Source organism: Mus caroli, chromosome 7 (genome assembly GCF_900094665.2).
Source record: "Mus caroli chromosome 7, CAROLI_EIJ_v1.1, whole genome shotgun sequence".
In the NCBI taxonomy this organism is placed as follows: domain Eukaryota; kingdom Metazoa; phylum Chordata; class Mammalia; order Rodentia; family Muridae; genus Mus; species Mus caroli.
This window is the reverse complement of record NC_034576.1, coordinates 83,959,188-83,982,235: the sequence shown is the minus strand read 5'-3', so window position 1 is coordinate 83,982,235 and position 23,048 is coordinate 83,959,188. Positions and strand designations below refer to the sequence as shown.

The following is a 23,048-nucleotide window of genomic DNA, read 5'->3' as shown; positions in this document are numbered from 1 at the left end:
TTTTAATATGAAGGGGTGTTGTATTTTGTCAAATGCTTTTTCAGTATCTAATGAGTTGATCATGTGATTTATTTTTCTTTGAGTTTGTTTATATAGTGGGTTGGGTTAGTGGATTTTTGTACATTGAACCACCTTGCATCCCTGGGATGAAGCCGACTTGATTGTGGTGAATGATGGTTTTGATGTGTTCTTGGATTCATTTGCAATTTTATTGAGTATTTTTGCATCAGTATTCAAGCTGAATTGGGTCTGAAGTTCTTTTTCTTTGTTGGGTCTTTGTATGGTATAGGTATCAGTAATTGTGGCTTTATAGAATGAATTAGGTAATGTTCCTTCTGTTTCTATTTTATGGGATAATTTGAGGAGTGTTGGTATTGGCTCCTCTTTGAAGGTCTGGTAGAATTCTGCACTAAAGCCATCTGGCCATGAACTTTTTTTTTTTTGGTTGCGAGGTTTTTAATGACTTCTGTCTCCTTAGGGGATATGTGAAAGTTTAGACAGTTTACCTGCTCTTGATTTAACTTTGGTACATGACATCTATCTAGAAATGTATTCGTTTCATCTAGATTTTCCAGTTTTGTTGAATATAGGCTTTTGTGGTAAGATCTGGTGATTTTTTTTTAATTCCTCAGTTTCTGTTGTGCCTTCCTTTTCATTTCTGATTTTGTTAATTTGGATACTATTTCTGTGCCCTTTTGTTAGTTTGACCAGAGGTTTATCTATCTTGTTGATTCTCTCAAAGAACCAGCTTTTGGTTTTGTTGACTCTTCTTATTGTTCTCTTTGTTTCTATTTGGTTGATTCCAGCCCTGAGTTTGACTATTTCCTGCTGACTACTATCCTCTTGGGTGTGTTTGCTTCTTTTTTTCTAAGGCTTTGAGGTGTGCTGTTAAGTTGCTAATGTAGGTTTCTCCAATTTCTTTACCAGGGCACTTAGTGCTATGAATTTTCCTCTTAGCACTGCTTTCATTGTGTCCCATAAGTTTGGTTGTGCTGTGCCATCATTTTCATTGAATTCCAGGAAGTCTTTAATTTCTTTCTTTCTTCCCTGACCAAGTTATCATTGAACAGAAAGTTGTTCAGATTCCATGTGTATGTGGGCTTTCTGTTGTTTTTGTTGTTGTTGTTGTTGAAGGCCACAAGCCTTAGGCCATGGGTGATCTGATAGGATGCATGGGATTATTTCAGTCTTTTTGTATTTGTTGAGGCTTGTTTTGTGACCGATTTTATGGTCAGTTTTGGAGAAGGTGCCATGAGGTGCTGGGAAGGTGTATTGTTTTAGGGTAAAATGTTCTGTTTATATCTATTAAATCCATTTGGTTCATAACCTCTATTAGTTTTACTGTGTCTCTGTTTAGTTTGTTTTAGTGACCTGTCCATTGGTGAGAATGGGGTGTTGTAAGTCTCCCACTAGTATTGTGTGGGGTTCAATGTGTGTTTTGAGCTTAAGTAAAGTTTCTTTTATGAATGTGGATTCCCTTGCATTTGGACCATAGATGTTCAGAATTGAGACTTTCTCTTGGTGCATTTTTTTCTTTGATGAATGTGAAGTGTCTTTTCCCCAACTCATTTGATAACTTTTGGTTGAAAGTCTATCTTACTGGATATTAGAATGGCAACTCCTGCTTGTTTCTTAGGACCACTTCCTTGGAAGGAAATATATGATCCTTTTCCCCAGGCTTTTACTCTGAGGTAGTGTCTGTCTTTGTCATTGAGGTGTGTTTCTTGTGTGCAGCTAAATGCTGGGTCCTGCTTGTGAATACAGTATGTTAGCTTATGTCTTTTCACTGAGTTGAATTCATTGATATTGAGAGATATTTAAAAGATAATTGTTCCTGTTATGTTTGTTTCTGTAGGTAGCATTATGTGCATGTGGTTCTCTCCTTTTGGTTTTGTTGTGAGATGATTTCTTGTTTTTCCTTTGGGGTAGGTACCTTCCTTGTGTTGTTTTTCTTCTAGAATCATCTGTAGGGCTCCATTGATAGATATTGTTTAAATTTGGTTTTGTCATTGGAATATTTTGGTTTCTCCCTCTGTGTTGATTGAGAGTTTTGCTGGGTATAGTAGTCTGGACCTGTGTTTGTGTGCTCATGGGGTCTGCATGACCTCTGTCCAGGCTCTTCTGGTGTTTAGGGTCTCTGTTGAGTGAAGTCTGGTATAATTGTGATAGGTCTGCCTCATATGTTACTTTGCCTTTTCCCCTTACCACTTTAATATTCTTTGTTCTGTGACTTAGTGTTTTGATTATGTGATGAGAGGATTTTCTTTACTGGTCCAATCTATTTGGTGTTCTATAGGCTTCTTGTGCATATATGGCTATCTCTTTAGGTTGGGGAAGTTTTCTTCTATGATTTTGTTGAAGACATTTTATGATCCTTTGAGCTGGGAATCTTCACTCTCTTTTATTCCTATTATTCTTAAATTTGGTCTTTTCATTGTGTCCTGGATTTCCTGGATGTTTTGGATTAGAAGATTTTATGTTTTGTATTTTCTTTGACTGTTTTGTCAATGTATTCTAAGGTATCGTCTATGCCTGTGATTCTCTCTTCTATCTCTTGTATTCTGTTATTGATGCTTGCATCTGTAGCTCCTGACCTCTTTCCTAGGTTTTCCATTCCCAGGGTTGCCTCCATTTGTGTTTTCATTATTGTTATTACTTCCATTTTTAGGTCTTGTATTTCTTTGTTCAATTCCTTCATTTGTTTCATTGTGTTATCCTGTATTTCTTTAAGGTATTTGATTCTTTTTTAAGGGCTTCTACCTGTTTACCTGTGTTTTCCTGTATTTCTTTCTGAGAGTTATTTATATCCTCCTTAAAGAACTCTGTTATCTTCATAAGATAGAATTTTAGGTCAGCATCATGGTTTTCAGGTGTGTTGGGATATCCAGGGCTTGCTGTGGTGGAAGAACTGGGTTCTGATGAAGCCAAAGTATATTGGCTTCTGTTATTTATGGTCTTGTGCTTGCCTCTTGCCATCTGGTTATCTCTGGTGTTAACTGTCCTGGGTATCTCCATCTGGAGCCTGCTTCCTATGTCCCTGGGTTGCTGTAGGTCTCCTGGGAGACAGATGTGTGGCCTTGGGTGCAGCAGATCTCCTGGTAGGCCTTCAGACTGTTCAATTACTTCATCTGTTTCATTGTGTTATCTTTCTTTTAGTGAGTTCTTTTAGCGGTCTCTTGTCCTAGGTGCAGCAGATCTCCTGGGAGGCCTGTGAAAATCTTCAGACTGTGGAGTCTTTATAGGGACAGACAAGCAGATGGTCTGCCCCAGCAGGAAGAGAGATAGAGTTTAAGCAGAGGGGATGGGTCCCGCTTCTGCTGGGGTCCTCAGGGGTCCCAGCTGTTGCATTTATTTGGGAGGATCCCTTGCCTGTTTCCTTGGTTGCCGCAGATCTCCTGGGAGGCCTTCAGATTCTGGAGTCTTCAGAGGGGCAGACAAGCTGATGATTTGCCCTGGCGGAAGGTGCAGGCCAGAAGGGAGGTTGAGATTTCAAAACTTAAACCACAGATTCCAGAGACTGGTAGAAGTTTGATCTAAATGTTTTTTATTTTATTTTATGGATGAGTATTTTACCTGTGAAGGGGTTTGAGTAGGAATGCCCTCATATGCTCATTGAATACTTGGTTATTAGAGAGTGGCACCATTAGGAAGTATGTCCTTGTTGGGGTAGATTGTTCTTGTTGGAAGAAGTATGTCGCTGGAGGTGGGCCTTTGAGGTTTCAAATGTTCAAGCCAGGCCCAGTGTCTCTGCTGCTGCATGCCAGTCCAGATGTAGAACTCACGGCTCCTCCTTTAGCACCATGTCTGCCTGTGCACTGTCATACTTCATGAAGATAAAGAACTAAACCTCTGGACGTGTAAGCCAGACCTCCCCTCCCCCCAGTGAGATATTCTGCTTCAAAAGAGTTGCCATGGTCACAGTGTCTCTCCTCAGAGATAGAAACCCTAACTACCACAGCTGCATGCATAGCTCTGAACCGCTTGTGCACCTGGTGCCTGCAGAGGTCAGAAGAGGTCACTGGAGTCTCTGGAAGTGGAGTTACAGACTGTTGGGAACTGTGATGTGGGTGCTGGGAATTGGATCAGGATCCTCTGGAAGAGGTCTAAATTGCTGTGCCATCTCTTAAAGCCCCAGAAGTTTCATTTTTAATTTTTTGAGGGACATCCATATCGACTGCACTAATTTACATTCTTACCAGCAGTATTTTTAACTTCCTTTTTAGTTTTATTTTATGTAAATGAGTTTTTGTATGTATGTATGCATGTATATACTATATTCATGGATGCAGCCCAATGAGGCCAGAAAGAGGACATTGAAACACCTAGAACTTAAGTTATAGAGGTCTGTCATTAGTTATGTTATTACTGAGTATGGAACCTGGTTCTTCTGCAAGATTAGTAAGAGCTTCTAACTGGCAACCCATCTCTTCAGATCTTTCTTTCTAATTCTCCTAATAAGTTTGAAGTTGAATATATTCGGTACCCAAATACTGGGCATTTATCTCATTCCTTAACTCTCTGAAGCACTTCTGATTTCACAGGTGATAGTTTTCCTGGGTAATATTTTCATTTCAGAGTGTTGAAAAAGAACCTTTGTGAAAGAACTCAATAGCTTTAGTTGAATCTTTTATTCATTCCACAATTTATCTCTAAACAGAGAGTTCTCTTTCCCCCTGTGTAATCACAAATGTATGTATGTTTGTTTGTTTGGATAGTCCTTCTGCCTGAGGTGAGGTAGAATATCATTGTAGTTGGACTTACATTTCCTTCATGGCTGCAGATGTTGAGTATTTTTTCTCATGTTAAAATAATTTTTAAAAAAAGATTCATTTATTATTATACCTAAGTATACTGTAGCTGTCTTCAGACACACCAGAAGAGGGCATCAGATCTCATTACAGATGGTTGTGAGCCACCATGTGGTTGCTGGGATTTGAACTCAGGATCTTCAGAAGAGCAGTCAGTGCTCTTAACCACTGAGCCATCTCTCCAGCCCGTTAAAATACTTTTATGCTAAAATACTTTCTCCATTCTACTGGCAGTGGGTGAGGACTCCTCATGTTACTGTTAATATCTGTTGTTTACCTTTGTTGTTGTCAAATTCAGTCCAAGGAGAAATGAGGCAGTTGGGGTAGGGCTAAGATCAAATCCAGGTGCCCTTGAACATGGTAAGCACTCTACCACTGTGCACTGTCTTTGGACAAATGACTTCATTCTTTATTCCCTTTATTTTACTTTGGTGCTGGAGACTCAGCCCAGCATTCAGCCCAGGGCTTATGAATACTAAGCATATACTATACCACTCAGCTATAATTGGACCCCCAGGTTTTTTATTTTTATTTTTTGGTTGAAATTGCATTACCATTGTGTATGTGTGTGGAAAAATGATCATGATTTACAATCAAATGAAACAATCCAGTTAATTAGTGTATACTAAGTGTTAATTGGGGGGGGGTAAGAATGACTGAAAATTACCCTGATTTTTTGAAATATGTGTTAATATTTAATCATGCTGTGGTATATTTCCAATAAAAACCTTCTCATATCTTGTTGAGACTTTGTACTCTTTCAGTATCATCTTTCCATTTCTAGTTGTTCTCCATCTTTTAGCTCATTTACAAATTTTAACTTAAACTGATAATTTGAAACTTTGTTGCCTTGTTATTTGTATAAATGTTTTTTATACAAGTCTAAATACTAAACCCTTACCAGACATACACGTTTCTTTTTGTTCATTTGTTTTGTTTTTTGTTTTGTTTTGTTTTTCGAGTCAGGGTTTCTCTGTATAGCCCTGGCTGTCTTGGAACTCACTTTGTATACCAGGCTGGCCTTGAACTCAGAAATCTGCCTGCCTCGGCCTGGGATTAAAGTCGTGTGCCACCACACCTGGCTACACGTTTCTTTATTCTGGGTTCTATCTCTGGCTTTCTTAGTAGACCTCCTTTGAAGTACAAAAAGAATTTATAAGCTTTTATTATTTGAGAATTTAATTCTATTCCCAACTTTTCCCAGAATCTCTCATAATCTCCTAACCACCTAACTTCATATCCCTCTCAATTCCACAATTGAGTTCAGTTTATGTTGGCCAACTTCTCCTTGGCATGGGTCTTGCACTGGGGTGTGATCAGTAAACCTGATTTATTATACCATTAAAGAAAACTGATTTCCTCTTCAGTCATTAACCAATAGCTTTTGTGCTAGGGATGGGACTTTGTGCCTACTCTGTCTTTCATACTGGGATTTTTTTTTGGTCAGAGGTCTTATACTTTTGAGATATGACCCTGCTAGTAGCTACTGTTAGGATTTGTTTTTGGGAAGTTCAAGAACCTAACCCAAGAGCAGAGGTATCTGTGTATATACTGTGGAAACACCTCAGAAGGTTTGAGATGAATTGAGTTAGAATATTGTGGTGTTGGAAGTATAAATGAACCTGAGTTTTGTTACATTATTGCTAGTATTGACTGAATTTCTTGTGGGGATAAGCCCCCACTTGTTTTGAATTCTTATGCGGTAGATAAACATACTCAAGATTATTAGAAATTTCTAGTTGCTTTTAGTCTCCATTTGTTTCCTCTATTTCTTTTTATCTTTATTTGTTAAATCCATATTATTTTGTAAAATTATCTGTTGTAATGCCCCCCAATATTTTTAATTAACTGATTATATTTAGAGACTTTGGTTTGGTTTTGTGTGTGTGTGAGAGAAAGACAGAGACAGAGACAGAAAAAGACAGGGTTTCTCTGTGTAGCCTTGGCTGTCTTTAGGCTCTATCTGTAAACCAGGCTGGCCTCCCAACTCAAAGATCCACCTGTCTCTGCCTCCTGGGTGCTGGAATTAAAGGTGTGTGCCACTACCACCCATATTTTAGCACCTGTGCCAGAATTAATATATTAGAGATTGACATCAATTTTGTATCTCCCACACTTCATTTATTAACAGATGTAATTTTGCAAAAATAAGATTTCATTGCTTGGTTAACCTAGAAAAAATATTAAAAAAAAACTTAAGGAAGAAAATTAAATGGTTGATTATTTCTGTTTATTTTGTTATGTAATACTGAGTTGATTCTTCAAAGTTAACCAGTAAGTTTTTCTAATATCATCATGGTCTCATGGATTTAATGTGTTGGATCCATGGCAATTACCTGCTTTTGTTTACATGATACTATCCTTAAACTGTTGATTTTCTTCATATTTCAATGGAATGACTAATTTTTAAAAAATCCATCAAATGTGGAAGAAGTGGGATTATCATGTATTCTTTATGGAGAGTGTTTCATCTGCTTTGGAAAACTGTCAGAGTTGTCAAAAGGTCATGTGTAAGTTACCATGTGACCTGAAAATTGACTTCAACATATATCTAAGAAATAAATGGGGGCTAGTGAGATGACTCAATAGGTAAGAGCATCTACTGTTCTTTCAGCGGACTCAAGTTCAGTACCCAGCACCCACATTAAATGGCTTACAAAGACCTGTAAGTTCAGATTCAGGGGAACCAATGCGTTTGACTTCTGCAGGCCCTTACATGCACATACCTACACACACACACACACACACACACACACACACACACACACACATAAATTCAAAGGCTAGAGACTTCCTTAGTTTGGTGGCGAGGCTGCTTGCTGGCATGTGTGAGGCATCCGACTCAGTCCCCTGGCACTGTAAAGAACTGATCATAGGTCTAAGTAAAAACCTGTAAACAGACTTTTACAGCAGCATTTTCCCTATTGTCCCAGATTGTAGGAACAGCTAGTGAGTGGATAAACAAGAAGTGCTGCCACAATAGAACACATTATTGAATGATAAAGAATGGAGTCATTAAAAAAAAAAAAAAAAAAAAAAAAAGAAAATGAGAACAGTAACTTACTGATTAAAGGCTACATCAAGGCTGTCTTTAAAAAAAAAAAAAAAGCTGAAAGTGTAGCCCTCACAAAACAGAACAAACTTTATTAAAGACAGTGTTAGCATAGATTTTAAGCCTAGAAATTCAGAATAACAACTCTTAGTGGCTCTGAAATTACATCTCAAATGGAAAAGAAAGCTTTATTCCTTCTTTATTTTTCATAAATGANCAGGGCTATACAGAGAAACCCTGTCTTGAAAAATCAAAAAAGAAAAAAGAAAAGAATGAAGTCATGATTGGTATTGCAGTGTGGATGTGTCTTGAAAACACACCAAGGGAAACTAACTTTTTAAAAGGCTGTATAATTGTATGGTTTCATTTTTAGTGAATATCCAGAGGAGGGTGGATTGATTGATTTAGCTGGCTAATGGGTGCCCAGAAGGGGTCGGAGGGGGAATAGGAATAGCTACTGGACAGTTTCTTTAGGGAGTGGTAGAATGTTTTAGTGTTTAGTGTTGTGACACTAAAAGCCATTGAATTGTATAACAAGCATGTTTGTTTTTGTGTACATATGTAAATTTTGTTGAGATGGCATCTCTCAATGTTTCTGAGACTGATTTGGAATTGTGGGACCAGATGATCCTCTTGCTTTTTAGTCCTCTCAAGTAGGAGTACAGGAGTCAGGCTGACATGCCTGGTTGAGTTGTATGACTTAAATGAATATATGTGTCTAAAAAGGAAAGCAAATATCTACAGTGCACAGCAGAGAACCTACCCTTAAATTACAGTAGTGTTCTTGAGAATAAGACTCAACCATATTTAAAAACACATACGAAGAGACAATTCTTTAGTTAACACATAATAATCAAATTGTTCTGGATGCTGTTAAGTACAGATGTGAGCAGATAACACAGCATCTGCTCTCTTGTAGCAAAGCCATGAATAGCGTGTGTGTGGGTACAGAAGGGTGGTAGAAGGCAGCACAAACAAGACTTTCCAGATTATTCCATATCATTTGAAAACTAAACAGTAGTGCCAGATAGTGAATTACTGGGACAGAGGTTCAGTGGTTATATAATTTGTATGGGTCAGGATGGGGGAAAATTTAGGGAAGACCCCCTCCTCCCCGTGTGTGTGTGTGTATATGTGTGCATGTCTGTCTGTCTGACTGTCTGTGTATCTCCTATTTGAGAAAATGACATTTAAGGGGAGTACCAGGACGACTAATCCAGTCATGTAAAGACTTGTTTAAGACAGGGTCTCCTTATATAACTGGGTTGGCTTATAATTCACTGTTAGCTCAAGTTGGTCTAGAACTCACGGTCCTCCTACCTTAATCTCAATGTTCTGGGATCAAAGGCATGTCCATCATGCTCAGCTAGAGTGTTCTTAGTCAAGGGTAAGAGAGAGGGCAAAACAGCATGGTCTTAGATTGAACCTGTGTTTATTGATTAAAGTCATCATTCATATTAAAGGAAATAATTACTTAAAAGTTTTTTCACCTTTGATAATGTTGTGATGAATGTATTTATTTAGGAATGAATGTCAATGTGTTTTATTTAGGTGGTATTTATATTTCTGAAGATTAGGACTTAGAACTGATTCTGCTACTGAAGCCTACCCTGAGCCCTGCAAGAGATTATAGTACTGAAAGTACTAAGTTTAGGTTAAGCAGTTTCAAAAGTTTTAAAACCCTTGCATGTATGGAAATGCTGTCCCTTCTTGTCCCTTGTAGAGTTTGACAGTGCTGCCTCACCATACACTAGTATAGAAGATTATCAAAATGACTCGTCACCACTGAATGTTGTAACTATAATTTTTACAGCTTGATAAAGTAAAATTCTCATTTTTATTCCTATCTCCTTAATAAGTGGAACAACTTTTTAAAAGCTATTAGTGTTTTTAATCTTTTCCCTTGACACAGGAAACTACCAGGATATCTAAAAAATGCCTTAAAGAGAGTTGTGATTGTCTCCATTGTTGAAGAAATTAAAAGATGGTAGGCAATTTTTAATCTAGTTTTTATCTAGTTCCCAATAAATAACTCAGGGAAAGTGCTATAAAGTCAGCTTATATAACTATACATCTTTAACTGACAAATTGAACTTTTAAAAACATTAATGCTGGCTAGGCATAATAATTGTGAATTCACACTTTCATAGTTCTGTCCCTAAGTATAAAGGTGTGCTTACAAGCATAACCCCCCACTTAGAATAGCTGTGAAATCAGTTTGAGCCAGCATCTTTAGTTTCTTTCTTAATGAACATAAAAATCCAAACTTGTGAACTAAAGGATTTAGTTTTATGTAGGTTGAGCTTTTTTCCTCCAGCAGTTTGGTACTCTGAACAAAGAGTAACTGAAGTAACTTTCTTCTGACTGAGTTCCAGAGAAGTAACTGCTTAGTAAAGTCAGTATACTAAATTGAGCATCTAAAATAATATATCTGCAGTTTTAAATATTATCTAGTACATAGGAAATGCAATTAAGTTGTTTTGGAGTGTAATTTGTTTGAGTGTTGTATTTATTCTTTTCAGAGGACAGTAAATGCTAACTTGCAGTAAAGGAAAGGATATGAAATTAGAATTTATGATTAAAAAAAACAGGGCAGAGCTCTTGGTTATTTCATTTGGAAAAAAAATACTTCAGCCATTTCATGCTGAAGGACAGGGCAAATTACACTAACAAGATAACTGAAAACTGCTTCCCTGGAGAATTTGAAACCCTTTCCACCCTCATCCAGGAACTCTCCATGTGTTCCTTCTCTAGTTCCGTATCTGTTCAAACACCTCATTTGTGTGATTATTTAGTTTGTGTCTACCACAAAACTTGTAAATCCATGAAATCAAGACTTGAAGCTGTTTTTCCTCCATTAATTGCTTTCCTAATGCCTAATATACAAGATTCAGTCATTAGAGTCTTTTTTTAGCCTATAATGTTCATGGAACTTACAGTTAAGTCATACCAGTGTTGGAAAAGATACAAAGAGGGCTGGAGAGATGGCTCAGTGGTTCAGAGCACTGTCTGCTCTTCCAGGGGTCCTGAATTCAATTCCTAGCAACCACATGGTGGCTCACAACCACCTGTAATGGGATCCAATGCCCTCTTCTGATGTGTCTGAAGACACCTACAGTATACTCATATATATAAAATAATTAAAATCTTTTTAAAAAAGATACAAAGAAAATGCCATAAAAGGAACATGCTTTAAACGGTTTACTCAAAGCAAGCAGGATGAGGGTGAGAAACATTGCAGATTACGAAGGAATCTTTATTTTGTGACTTTACAAAATTAAATAACCTTTAAAGAACAACAGGGCAAAGTGCCATTGGTTTAATGGAACCTATGTGACCTTGGTAAAAATTGCTTTACTTCTTTTGAATCGTATTTATAAAATGGGCATGATACCTTCCTGCTCCATGGTTTATAAGTTTTATGACCCTCTTAAACTTAAAAAGTTAATTTTCTTGTTCTTTTTCTCCCCTTATTTGTGAAACTGAAGACTGGTGTTCAATTCGATCTCTAAAAGCCTTGGTCTGTGTGGCACCATCCCCATCTGCTGGACTGTGAGAGTTGTGCTACTAAGAAAACTTGACCATGTCTTAATCACTGTCAGAATTACTTATGTTTCAACTTCCAAATGTAAATATTTTACCTCTTTTGACTGAAAAAATAAATGAATAACGTTACAGGCTAGGAGGCCACTCAGAGATGAAGGTAAAGGTTTCAGGAATCAGTATTAGGTGTGGTATTTAAAGTTTTTCCTATTTGTTGTTGTGTAATTTTATACATTGTTGAGAGGATATCACTTAATTTCTAGAGAATTTAAAAGCTCATTAGGAAATTATTACAAGGCTGGTTATGGTAGGACATATTTTTAATCCTAGTACTTGGAGAGAGGGAGAGGCAAGCAGACCAGAGGCCTAGTCTACATAGCAACTTCTAGGATAGCCAGGACTACATAGAGAGATCCTATCTCAAAGAAAATTATTACAACTAATAAGAAAGCAGATATAAAGCAAATATTCAGAACAAAGCACACAGTAATTAGAAAACAAGAATAGTTGTCTTCATCCTAATAATAGAAATTTAAATGAAAATATCCTGTGCTCCATGACACCACCTTATGAAATAGATATGTAAATTAAATAAGTAAGATGTCTATGGAGAACCTATTCTGAAGGATACAAAAATAGGATTTTAATGAGTGGAGAAATTTTTGCTTCTGGGATAGGAAAGATTACTATTAAAGACCTAAAATCCTATAGTGATTAAGAACACGGAGTCAAATCCATTTAGTGTTTGTTTAACCAAAAACCTTGCATGATAATATGTTCCCCCTTTAGTCTCTGATGTTTAATTAGTGTTTCCACAAAACAGATTTTGGGACCTCTTTTCCTTGACTTGTTAAGTGGTCATTGTGCCTGTGAGTGTCCTGGAATGTTGCAGGGAGGCATTCTTAGGTGGAAAAAAAGGAAAGGAAGGAAGGAAAGAAAGGAAGGAAATAAAAGAAAAAAGGAGGGAAGATGGGAAAGAGGGAAAGAAAGGAAGAAGAAAAGAAAGAGTGAGCATCTGGTATCTCAGAAGGCAACATGGTGGCCCAAATGGAGTGGACAGCATCTGAGAACGCCTAGGAAAGGATGTTCCCATTTGAGAGACTGACATTGTTAAGCAAGAATCTGGGCATATTCCTCTTCTCTTGGTCACATACCTTGTCTTAGAGCTGTGATAAAACACTCTGGACTTAAAAGCAACTTGGGGGGAAGAAAAGGTTTATTTTATTTTACCTTACAACTCTCAGGTCATACTCCATTACTGAGGGAGTTCTCATGGCAGGAACCCGGAGACAGGAACTGAAGCAAAGGCTATGGAAGAGTGCTACTTCCTGGCTTGCTCAACCTTCCTTCTTTTATCCCCCAAGGCCACCTGCCCATTGTGGTACTACCCACAGTGGACTGGGCTCCCACATCAATCACTAATGAAGAAAATGCTGTCTAGACTTGCTTACAGGCAATCTGATGGAGGCATTTGACTTTGCTGTGTCTTAGACTTCAGTATGGTGGTGGTGATTCCAGTCATGGTCAGGGCATATTTCCCAGGGCCAGTGACCCCTCAGCTTTTGGAATACTTACTACACTTGGAGCACCTTGAAATAGAGATTTAGTACTTATATTCCTGGGATACCCCTGTTTCTTCATACCATTTTCTTGGTGGATTTTTAGTTCCTTGTTTACAAAATAAGGGTTTGTATTTCCTTTTTAACAAAAATGTGTTAACAGGCTAAAAGTGTGAGCTTGATTTCTTGTTAACAAGAGATAAAACATTAGAAAATGGAAAATCTTTGCATTCTGCCTTGAGAGAATATGAATACAACAATTTCTAATTTTAGAAGAAATGGAGTCTATTTTTTTTCCTAAGATGGAGCAAAAAGGATAACAGAATAAGAGGATCAAGTCTACATACACCAAAAGAAAGCCTGAATTTCCCAGACTCTCCTACAGCCTGGTGTGATACTCTATGTTAACTGGAGAAATGGATGTTGCTTATAGATTTCTTCCTAGCAGAGCTGCTTATTCTTCTAGTCTTTGTTCTGCTTTCCTGTGGAATGAGATTTTAACATCAAATTTAAACCAGCTCCAAAGAGAGTTTGCTCATGGAATCCAGCTATTTACTTTTTGGACGGCTCATCTATTCTAACGTATTATGTTCAAGAGAAAACTAGTTTCTTATTTGCTTTAGTCATTGAGGTTTACTTCAGCAAGTAAACCTCATAAACCAGAGTGACAGGCCTGAAGTAAAGACCTCGAATTGACACGTTCTGTCTGTATAAAGCACATCTGGCCCACAGGTAAGTCAGTTGCTGTTAATTATGAGCAGACAATAAGGACCACCATTTACTTAGGGAAGCTACATTTTAGAGACAAGACCAAGTTAGGGAAGGAGGAGAAAATGCCTTCTGAGGCATATAATTCAAGGGGAAAGAGATCACAGCTAAAAGTTTTGTTTTCTTTTTTATTTGAAACTTGGTATGTTTACATTGTATTATCATCCTAATTTCATTTTGTCGTTGGTCTCATGCAAAATTTTTTTATTTATTTTTTTTACACTCCATATTTTATTCCCCCAACCCCCATCCACTCTCCAACTGTTCCACATCCCATACCTCCTCCCCACCCCCCAGTCTCCACGTGGATGTCCCCACCACACCTGACCTCTAAACTCCCTGTGGCCTCCAGGCTCTTAAGGTTAGGTGCATCATCTCTGAATGAACCTGGCAGTCCTCTACTGTATGTGTGTTGGGGGCCTCATATCAGCTGGTGTATGCTGCCTGTTTGGTGGTCCAGTGTTTGAGAGATCTCAGGGGTCCAGATTAATTGAGACTGCTGGTCCTCCTGCAGGATTGCCCTCCTCCTCAGCTTCTTTCAGCCGTCCCTAATTTAACAGGGATCATTGGTTGGGTGCAAATATCTGCATCTGACTCTTTCAGCTGCTTGATTGGGTCTTCAGAGTGTGGTCATGCTAGGTCCCTTTTTGTGAGTGCTCCATGGCCTCAGTAATAGTGTCAGGTCTTGGGACCTCCCCTTGAGCCGAATCCCACTTTCGGCCTGTAATTGGACCTTCTTTTCCTCAAGTTCCTTTCCATTTCCATCCTTGTAATTCTCTCAGACAGGAACAATTCTAGGTCAGAGTTGTGACTGTGGGATGGCCCCCCTCTTCCTCATTGATGCCCTGTCTTCCTGCTGGAGGTAGGCTCTGTAAGTTCCCTCTCCCTACTGTTATTTCATCCCTTTGAGTCCTGACAGTCTCTCACCACTCAGGTCTCTGGTGTATTCTGGAGGGTCTCCCCCCTCCCCCAACCTCCTACCTCCTGAGGTTGCTTGTTTCCATTCTTTGTGCTGGCCCTCAGAGCTTCATTCCTTTTCCCTCACACAATTCACCCAATATCAGATCAGGTTCTTCTCTCACCCCTCCCCCTCCCTATCCTCTTTCCCTCTCAGGTCCCTCCCTCCCTCCCTCCCTCCCTACTTGTGATTGCTTTCTTCTCTCTCCCAAGTGGGACTGAGGAGTCCTGACTTGGGCACTGCAGCTTGTTGAGCTTTTTGAGTTTTGTGGACTGTATCTTGGGTATTCTGGGTTTTTCTGTTTTTGGTTTTGGGGTTTTTGTTGTTGTTGTTTGGTGGGTTTTTTGTTTGTTTGTTTGTCTATTATCCACTTATTAGTGAGTACATACCATGCATGTCCTTTTGGGTCTGAGTTACCTCACTCAGGATGCTTTCTAGTTCCATCCATTTGCCTGCAAAACTCAGGATGTCCTCATTCTTAATAGCTGAGTAGTATTCCATTGTGTAAATGAACCACATTTTCTGTATCCATTCTTCTGTTGTGGAACATCTAGATTGTTTCCAGCTTCTGGCTATTACAAATAAGGCCACTGTGAACATAGTGGAACATATGCCCCTGTGGCATGTTTTCAGATGCCAGAAGAGGGCATCAGATCCCATTACAGATGGTTGTGAGCCATCATGTGCTTACTGGGAATTGAACTCAGGACCTCTGGAAGAGCAATCAGTGCTCTTAACCACTGAACCATCTCTCTAGCCCTTATGAAAATTTAAAATCTCATTTTGGTGTGGACATTTTGCAAACATAAAAAAAAAAGCAAATTTGCTTGGAGAGTGTTAAATCTGAGCACCTTACCCTATTTACTAAGAAGTATTTTTTCTTCTAGTAATGCTTGTTATAAAAGGTTTGTAGAAAATAGACTCCCCCCCCAAAAAAAAATTGAGAGACATTGTACATAACTACTACAGACATTTTGATCAATCTCCCAGTATCTCTCTAACATCATACAGGTTTCATCTACATGAAGTGTTTTTCAGAATGTTAATTCCCCATTTCGCTTCCTTTTTCTCTTATTAATTTTTATATTTTATAGGTTTGTATAACATTCTGCTATGTAAGTAGAAGCATTATGAATTAAGAGTCTAAATGCATGAATAGAATTCAGGGTTTCCATAATTTAGACTGATAAAAATAAGTATCTGTTTTATACACTAATGAGTACCTCAAGTTAAAACTTTTGCTACATCTGTGGTTATCCCTGAAAGTAGGCTTTACCATCTGTACTGGCTGGTTTTGTGTCAACTTGACACAGGCTGAGGTTATCACAGAGAAAGGAGCTTCAGTTGGGGAAGTGCCTCCAAGAGATCCAGCTGTGGGGCATTTTCTCAATTAGTGATCAAGGGGGAAAGGCCCCTTGTGGGTGGAACCATCTCTGGGCTGGCAGTCTTGGGTTCTATAAGAGAGCAGGCTGAGCAAGCCAGGGGAAGCAAGCCAGTAAGGAACATCCCTCCATGGCCTCTGCATCAGCTCCTGTTCCTGACCTGCTTGAGTTCCAGTCCTGACTTCCTTGGTGATGAACAGCAGTGTGGAAGTGTAAGCCAAATAAACCCTTTCCTCCCCAATTTGCTTATTGGTCATGATGTTTGTGCAGGAATAGAAACCCTGACTAAGACACCATCTTAGAATAAATATCTTTTTGAACTTTCTTTTTTTAAGATTTATTTTATGTATTTCTTTTATGTATATGAGTACACTGTCTTCAGATACACCAGAAGAAAACATCGGATCCATTACAGATAGTTGTGAGCCAATATGTGGTTGCTGGGGATTGAACTCAAGACCTCTGGAAGAGCAACCAGTGCTCTTAACTGCTGATCCATCTCTCCAGCCCCCTTTTGAGTTTTCAATACACATCTTTGATAATCCTCTAGAAATTGACCAGCTTAGTCTTTATGTCACTGAGTGTTAGGGATTGAACACAGGGCCTGTGCACACTAGATGAGCATTTTACCACCAAGTTACTTGCCCTGGTCCATATATGTTTGTTTGTCTGTTTGGAGGTCCGTTCATATGTTAATCCTGACTTACCACTTCAGCTATATTGATTTTTATGTATAACTTGGGGACAGTACTAAACAGGATATTAGACTCTATATTTAACTTCCCTTTCAGAATCCATCGATTGTATTAAGCTGGTCTTGAATACTCAACAAGATTTGCTTTTGATTTCCTTGAGGAATTAAAATTATCTTCAAATATAATGCATGTATATGGCAATGAGACCTTGGGAGTATCATAGTAATCAAGCTGGCTTTTTAAAGAGTAACTGGAAATTTTAGGAAAAGGGGAAAGAGCAAGAGTTAATAATTTAGTTCTTGGGGCTAGAGAGAGAGTCTAGTGGTTAAGAATATTTAGTGCTGTTTCAGAGAACCTAAGTTTGGTTCCCAGCACCCATGTGGTAGCTTATAAACATCTGTAACTCGAATTCCAGGACATCTGATGTCCTACCATGGCCTCATGTACTTTTATACATGCAGACTAAATACTCAAACACATAAAATAAAAATAAATCTTAAAACTAATTGAATTCTTGGTAGGATGGGATAGTTTAATGCAAAGCTCCATGGGGATCTGAGTGAAGAGGAATGGGCATATTGTGTTTATTGGTGCCATACCAACAGGTCTAGATTTGGATTCTACCTCTGCTTTTGGTAGCAGTGTCTTTGGTTTATTCTAAGCTTTGTTCTCCAGTGAAGAACAAACAGGAGGTCCTTCAGTTCTTGTACTTCTTTTCTTGTGGCTCTATTTCTTGGTACTAGAACTATGAGGGCTTTGATCCCAGAGAATTTTGATTTGTGTGTACTATTGGCTTGGTTGATCAATTCTTGTGAAAGGGTCTGAATCACACATTTTCTTATTTAAAAATGACTAAATTAATGAGAACTAACTTTCAAAAAATACTATGTTGGAAATTTCCCAGTACATAGTTCACAAAATAGAAAGGAATGATTGAAAAACCAGAAATGTGTAAGCTAAGACTCCAGGTTCATCAAGATCGATTTTCCTTTGCTTCTTCATAATGAATATCTTAGGGTTTCCGTCACTGTGATGAGACCCCATGACCACAGCAACTCTTGTAAAAGAAAAATATTTAATTGGGACTGGTGTACAGTTCAAAGGTTTAGTCCATTATCATTATGATGGTAAACAAAGCATCACTCATGGAGATAATGGTGCTAGAGAGGTAGCTGAAAGTTCTACATCTGGGTTGGCAGGTAGCAGGATACTTTTCCCCTCAGTATGTACATTTTGACTTTTTGTTAAAAGTCAGGTGTCCACAAGTGTGTGGACTTAGGTCTGGATGTTCAATTCAATTCCATTTATCAATTGGTTGGTTGGTTGACTGGTTTCTCAAGATGGGGTTGTTCTGTATAGCAGCCTTAGCTGTCTGGAATTTGCTTTGTTAACTAGGTGGCCTCAAACTCACAAAGATCCGTCTGCCTCCTGAATCCTATTAAAGGTGTATACCACTATGCCTAGCTTAACATACTTTGTTTTTATGCCAGTGCCATACTATTTTTATTACTGTAGCTCTGTAAGAGGATCTAGTTGGTTTCAGGTACTTCCTAAAGCTATTTTGAGTTGTTTACCTTACTGCTTCAGGAGCTTCTGTGTTGGATAGAATGTTTCAATCTTGGAGGAAACTGTTACGCATTATCCTTTCAAGTTTGGGGAAGAATTGTGTTGAGATTTTGATGGGGATTGTTATTGTTAGAATGGCCGTTTTCACTATATTAATCCTACAGCTCTGTGAACATGGGAGAGCTTTCTATCTTATGATGTTAATTCAGTCTTAAAAAAATATGCCAAAATGGTGCTTTGAAATTCAGAAGACTGCTTCAATCTTTAATTAAAGATACTTTGTTTTACTAGATACATCCAAAGAATTAGGGAAAATTAAAATACTGTCTGTTTGAAAATATACCTTAGCCATTATAAATTTTAAAATGACTTTTATCATTTGGGTTAAGTTGCTTTTTATCAAAACCTTCAGCCTATAGATTTTTAATATATATACATTCACTATAAAACCTTACTTAATAAAGCCAGTTAGTCTAGCCATTTAGTTTTCAACATTTTATTGTGAATAATTCAATCACATCAAGAAAGTTGAAATAATTACAAGATGAGTGGGTACCTGTAATATCTACTACCAAGATTTGATGGATATTTTGTCATACTCATTTTATCACATGGCTACTTACTCTTCTAACCACCCGTGAATATGTCTTATTTTTATGATTTAATCCTAAGTAAGCTATAGATAGAGATATAGCTCACCCCTGAATACTCAGTATATGCACCATTAACTCTGCTCAACATTCATAGGTTTCTGGTTTTTTTTTTTAATGTCAGTATTGTATACCCTTAATAATGAACATTAATGCACTATATTAAAATACTATATTTTTATCTTAGACTTAATCAAGGTTTGGGCAGTTGTTAGTAAAGCTATTACCATCCTTGTACAGTTATTTAGAGGAATACATAGTTTTTATTCCTCTTAGTTGAGTTTCTTAGAAGTAGAATTTCATTGAATGGTACAATTGAATGGAAATTCTGGTAGGTAACCAAATATTGGCAAAATGAGTTCTGTTCATCAGAGTGGTGTGGTAGGTGTGTTCTCAAGCTCCATTGACATAAATGTGAATCAATTATGGGATTCTGGTTAAAGTGGGAAACAAATGAGAATGATATATAAAGGATCTAAACATTCAAAATATTGTTACAGAAAAGTTCTAGGTACCACATAAACTTGGGCTTTCCCCCATCTTTTTTAAACAATGGAAATGTCAGAAAACAAGATGAACTTTTATAGATTAAATTAATAATTGTATATGCTACATTGAAGGAACTTTCTATTGTAATCATATGGAAGAACTATTGTTTGTTTCATATTATGGAAACTTATCCTAAATAAAAACATTCCAGAGTCCTTTTATTTTAGATTATCCTGTAAACAACCAAACCACCAGAACATGCTTATACAACAATAAAATGTTCTCTTGAATTAAATTGAAGGCATTTTTGTTTAATTAAAAATAAAAGGAGCAAAAGAATGTAGAAAGGTACTTAGAACTGTTAACTTTCTAAATACATAACACCCTAGATATTTCCAAACACCTTAATTGCCATCAAGAACAACAAAATGATCTTGCTATGCTTTTAAATTGATTGTTAGGAATAAAACAGTACAATAAACTTGAATGCCCAAGATTGATACTGGCAGTTAACATACAGCACCAGCCAGTGGGTATTAAAAGATACTTTTGGTCTTTTTCTTGTTTTAAGTATGTTGTCAGGCCTCAGACTTGTTTTCTAATCCTAAAACTGACATTTTTCATTTAATTCTTATAGCTGTGCTTTCAAATTAGTTTTCATTTGATCATTACACTGTTGGAGTGCAACTTCAGAATCTCTCAACTTTGTTCTTTGTCTAAAACACTTGCTCTTCTTCATTTAACTACATGCTCTCTTTCTCTTGTGCCAAAGTGCCTTTAGTTAATGGCCTTTTCTTGTTACTAACTGCAAAGTAAGTCACACCTGCAGATTTTACAATCCATTCATTTTCATGGTGTGCATTGTTTTGGCATATTCTATCTACATGTATTGTCTTACCAGTATATTTCTTGTTAGGGTAAAATCAGTGTTCACTATTTTCAGCTACAGTGATACCCAAGAATGCTGCTTCCCTGGGATCCTTGTACTGTTAGTTCCAGTGATAGGGTTGCTGCTCACTGCTGTAAGAGCCAGAGTCTTACTATCCTTTCAACATCTTCTCAGCATAGGTTCCAAAAATACTTTGTAATTTTTATGTTTTACTAGAGAAGATATTTTGAAGCATAAGTATTTATTAAAATAATGTGCATTACACAATTATAATAGCTACTTTTCCTATGCAAAGATTTTAATGTAAACATCAGCACATTCGTTGTGGTATAAGCATAATTAATGCATTCACAAACATTCTGTTTATAAGCTTAGCCTTTTTCTGACTATGATGTTTTTCTCCACCATTCCCTTTTCTTCTTTTTGAATCAGAATTTTTATCTATATTTCCCTTTCTTTTGTGTGGGCTCCTACTCATAACCTCCTGTGTCATAAACTATCAACATTCAGCTAGCCAAATAACTCTCAACAGACTATTATGATTTACGACTGACTGGTGGCCTTCATTCTTTTCAGCACCATTCTGATTTTTTCATTTTTCTTGCCAATAGTTACTTCAATGTGTACTTTTATCACATCCTGAATTACCTCAACATATAATTTTTGGTTATATGAACATTCTTTAGCTCTGTAAGACTAGTGTCTTCTTTTATTATTTTTCACTTCTACAATAATTTTCATGTAAGATTTTGGGTAGTTAGTTTTTGGCTATTTTCTTTATTGACTTTAGCAGCCAATTCTACGAACAGATCACTATCATTTTCAGTGACTTCAGAACCAGAGCACATTTTTCTTTGCTTCCTCAATGACAAAAATCATAAAAGGCAAGAGGTGAGATCATAGACAGACCATTTGTGATTGAGAGGAACTTCAACAGGCACTGAAGGATGCAGCCTGGGATTACTTGATTCTAAGTCACCCTTTCCCAACTTCAGTTCTGGCTTGTTTAATTGTCTAAAACTGTGAATCTTTATCCAAAGTAACTTTTCTTCTCACAGAAAACAAACCAACCAGGTACGGCATCGTCTTTTTTGGCATAGCCTAGTTTCCTCAATCTGTAAGATTCTTTGTGCTTTTCTAGTGATTTAGGTGTGTGATGATTTCAATCATAAGGACAGTTGAGTTTCATCCTCATCCTCCACCTTGTCCCTAGAGTCCCACTGGCACTCCATTCTAGGTGTGCCATCACCTCCTTCAGCATCCATTCTAGGTGTGCCATCACCTCCTTCAGCATCCATTCTAGGTGTGCCATCACCTCCTTCAGCATCCATTCTAGGTGTGCCATCACCTCATTCAGCATCTGGCAACAGCACTACATGGACTTGCTCTGAGAGAAGATATTTTAGCTTTATGTTCCTAAATTTATTTTATTATCCAATTTTAAGTGGTTTATGTTCCTACTGTATAAGCATGCTTGCTTTGACAGTATGTGAAGTGATACTGTTTGATATAAATGCTTCATAAACTCAGGATCAACTGGTTTAGAGACCATGTCCTAATAGAGCAGTAGACTATAAATAATATTACATTCTGCTCACTCAATTCTGCTTTAAGCAGCCCTCAGATGTACTATCCATGTAGTCCATAACAGATTGCCATCAGTTATTAACCACTGTGTCCATAAAGGTTAGGGTGTTAACTACTACTACAAGAAGCCAACAGAAAAATACTTTCTTTTATGTAAACCTTGGACACTCTACCTGAAGAGGTTTTAAATTCTGTACGTAGGACTTAGACACTCCAGAGGATGATGACTTGAGTGATATCAACTTCAGATTCACTTCACTGCCCTAAGTATGAATCAAAAACCGCTCCTCACTGATTTTCCTGCATACTTTATGAGTGTTTGGCATCCACATAACCTTCAGAGTTTTTCTGTGGCACTTGTGAAACACTGATGCTATAGCATTGATTGGTGACTCCCTCCTCACTCTGCCACCAGTGCCAAGGCCATGTTGGTATATAGATTTAAAACTAACCATGTTTTAAATGAGTGATGACTTAGGGAAAGCCTGCTGGTACTTTCAGCTCAGTGGTGAGACTTGAAAAGGTCATGGATATTCAGATGGTGTGTTTACAGGATATGCAGCATACCTGGTAAGGTTCCTGATGTGGAAGGGATTCAAAATTGTGGGGAGTGAAGATGTTTTCTCTGCCCTAAGATGAGAATAGTTGAAGAAACTCACATTAAAGTAAAAACCATAAAGGTCTATGAACTTCTTATCCACAAGAAGGGCAATGATGAGCTAATTAGGAATTCCAAAGTGGTTTTTCACATCAAACATGTGGAGAATACCCACACAGGAAATGAATACAGCCCTCTGTAGAAATCGAGCCTTCCAAGGAAGATTTACAAAAGAAAATTCAGTGTGGAGCAAACTATGAGTCTAGATTTTAAAAGGATGTCTACATGAATGATAGCTCCAAGGGTGTGACCCCTGACATAATGGATTTGAGTTTTAGGGGTCAGTATATTGGCCATTTGAGGAAGGTGGCAACTTAAGGTTTGGCTCATATTAAGAAGGTGGAGCTGGTAGGGCGCAGGGTCAGCTGACACTCGCCAGCTACCCACAACACCCGCCACAGGATCTTAAGACTTCTGGTGAGTGGAACACAGCTTCTGCTCCAA

At 37.7% G+C, this 23,048-nt stretch overlaps 1 protein-coding gene and 1 pseudogene across 7 annotated transcripts in view; one reads left to right on the top strand and one right to left on the bottom strand.

The window, feature by feature from the left end:
• Window positions 1–23,048, top strand: part of Cpeb1 (cytoplasmic polyadenylation element binding protein 1) — a 97,422-nt gene that overhangs the window by 34,487 nt on the left and 39,887 nt on the right. The window lies entirely within an intron of this gene.
• Window positions 20,859–21,704, bottom strand: LOC110297972 (annotated as a pseudogene).